The following is a 3,075-nucleotide window of genomic DNA, read 5'->3' as shown; positions in this document are numbered from 1 at the left end:
ACAACTTTTCTCAATTTCTGTGAAATAATTAGAAATGTCATATTGTTAACAACGGGAGCAATTAACCATGGAACAAGGGGGCATCAATTGCTGGTCTGAATTAATCATTCCGGTGAGCTGGCCATCTCGAGACAAAACACTTTATTGGGTTTTGTTGATAGAAGCCCAGCAAGTGAGGTAAATATTTGTGAGCATTTGGGTGAGTTAATTTTTGCGGGCGCAGTAAGGCGAGGGAAGAAGGAGAGGCCCGCGAAGGGTGAAACAGGCCTCCAAATATCTCGGCAGCTTTCATTGTCATTTGTCCACAATAATGGCGTCTGACAAATCTCAACCCCACGCCGTTTCACAAAGTTGGCATCCCAAAATGACGATTTTCTGGGCCTACACGCGTCTCCTCTTCCTCAGAAAAAAAAAAGTCCAACCAGAAGCTCATAATCTAGAGGCCCCCCCCCAAAAAAGAAAAGAAATCATAATCCAGAGAGAAACAAAGTAATAAGGAGGGCAATAATGTCACTACACTCACAGGCAATTTCATTATACTACCTCCAGTTCTAATTGTAAAACCTCTTTTGTATAATATAAAACACGTATATAGACATGCTTCCTATGGGCGATACAGGAGATTGCTTAGAAGTTGTGAGCAGTGTGGCGGATGCGGCCTAACCACCTGAATTATTGTCCTCTCCATAGCACCGCCCCGTAATCTCCGATTAAGACAGCACACAGCTCCGTTACTTGATACGCAATTTCATGTCACATTGTAGTTCGGTTTCAATATTATAAACATTTGATATAGATGTCGCCATCTTCTTAATTGCCCTTTTCGGCTGTGGGTCCATTATAGAATGGACGAATCTTGATTTGCCTTTCTTGGAGGTGGAATGGGGCCTGAAAAGTTGGCTGGTTGGGCTTTGGTTGTGTTATTGGTAATAGATGTGGGCCGTGGGCAACAATCATCTTTTGAAATGGATAGATAGATTTGAGGGTCGGATGGGCAGTTGGGCACCTTCTCCTTGGGTTATCCTGGGGGAAAAAAAATAAAGAAAAAAGGAGAAGGAGTTTGGGATGTGTAAGAAAGGGAAGGATGGGAATTAAATGCAGAAAAAGCACAGGTTTGTGAACACATTTAAGTTGAGTTTGGGGAAGGTAAGGTATTTAATACACAGAGATGGGGTTTGGCAAGCAAATTTGGGAATTGAATGGGTTTGCATTTAATGAGAGCCCAACCCCATTAATATCCATCACCCTCTCCATATCTAACCTGTTTTCCCGGACTCTCATTCTTCACATGTACCGCCCATTCTTTCTTTTGCAAACATCTCATTCCTTTTAACTTCTCCCATCTTCTTCAATCTACCTCTCACCTTCTTTTTCTATTTTCCAAATAAAAAGAACTTACGTTATACTATCTCCAATACTTTGTATAAAAACTAATTTGAAATTTAATTTGTTCCTAAATATAAGACTCCAATATATTTTGTTTCATATATGTTCATTTTTTTCTCAGAATAGTCCTCGTAGTAGTAGCATACATGATAAAGATTTCATCAAATGATAGTTCTAGCTAATACATATGATTAGTAAGGATATTTTAGAAAAAAATACTTGTTTATTTGAATAACTAACTTAACTAATCTTTTTAATTTACTTAAGTTAGTTAACTGACTTTTATATAAAGGACTGGAGACAGCAGTAAAGCACAAAAAAATTAAAATTATAAGGTTAGAATTGTCTGAAAATCAAATTAAAAATTTAGGATGAGACTCATTTTAAACTGTTATTCCTCTCCCTTTTCAATATTCAGTTGCCTGCTTATCCCCAACTGCTTAACTAACCTATTTCAATGTGCCTTCAATGCAACGGCCAAACAGATGTCTTCAATGGCCGGTCAGGTAAAGTTCGATGGAATGATATGCTCATGGCCGTACGATCGAAGTAGAAGCCATCTTTCTTCAGTTATGATCCCACACCACTCACTCACTCTATTTATACCTCTCACAAAATGTTAACTCAACACCTTCCCTGTCCATGAGGATGCCCGATAACTTCTGACTTCCACACACACACACACACACCATACACCTCCGATCAGATTGATGCTCTCCCTCCATTTTGCCTTCTCTCTGATTCCGTCAAATTTCAGCTCCCCTTCCTGAAGGTGATCATGGCTAGGTTTCTCGCAGCGCTCATATTGGTCCTCGTGCTCATTTCCATGCTTCAAACAATGGTTTAGTCTCTCTCTATCTCTAGCTACTCTCGTACATTAAACTAATATACACATAAAAAGCGCCACCTTTTACTCTTTTGTTCAGATCTGGATGTTAATTACTGCTAGAGATTCAATGGTGGGATGGTCCCTCATATATTACTACTTATGCAGGTCATGGCTTCTCATGGGCACGGAGGCCACCACTACGAAGACAAGGTAATTAACGTACCCTCACTAGTTATCCACTCCACTTCCATTCTTCGTTTTCTTGATGATGATGAGGGTAAGTTTTGACCTAGTGTTCTGCTTGCAGAAAAAATTTGGACCGGGCAGTCTCAAGAGCTCCGGTAAGTTAGTTAAGTTTTTTGCTTCACTAATGTCCTGTGTTTTTTTTTGCCTATATGTATATATATGATTAAGAGTGTGAGTATAACAATGAAACGGGAGAGCAGAATGCCCATCAGAATGCTCAGGAGGTGCAAGAAGACACAGTACCACAAAGCGTGCATGTTTTTCTGTCAGAAGTGCTGCAGGAAATGCCTGTGTGTGCCTCCTGGCTATTATGGCAACAAAGCTGTGTGCCCTTGCTACAATAACTGGAAGACCAAGGAGGGAGGACCCAAATGCCCTTGAACTTTATCCTCTCTCGTATAAATTATTTGTACCTCTTCGGTCATTAATTAATTACTGCTGATCCAGTGTGTCCTAACGACACTGGGTAGTATGTGTAATGTTGGTGCACTTCTAATGGCTGCCACCCACGTTGTCATTTACAAGTTATATTAGTAGCAGTTGATGACTTGAGTTTCTTCCATAGGATCATATTGCGTGAGTTTTGTACTTGCGATAACGCATTAACTAAGTGG

The 3,075-nt window shown here is 40.0% G+C and overlaps 1 long non-coding RNA gene across 1 annotated transcript; it reads left to right on the top strand.

Annotated features, from left to right (window-relative positions):
- Positions 1–2,072: 2,072 nt before the first annotated feature.
- On the top strand, positions 2,073–2,556 carry LOC114737862 (uncharacterized). Its single transcript, XR_003739470.1, has 3 exons — positions 2,073–2,227; positions 2,381–2,425; positions 2,523–2,556. It is a non-coding gene; the product is annotated as an uncharacterized LOC114737862 (long non-coding RNA).
- Positions 2,557–3,075: the final 519 nt, after the last annotated feature.

This window comes from Neltuma alba, unplaced genomic scaffold (assembly GCF_004799145.2).
Source record: "Neltuma alba isolate B1F8T4 unplaced genomic scaffold, ASM479914v2 tig00013506_pilon, whole genome shotgun sequence".
NCBI lineage: Eukaryota > Viridiplantae > Streptophyta > Magnoliopsida > Fabales > Fabaceae > Neltuma > Neltuma alba.
Note: the sequence above shows the minus strand (reverse complement) of the source record. Positions and strands in the feature narration are given on the sequence as shown.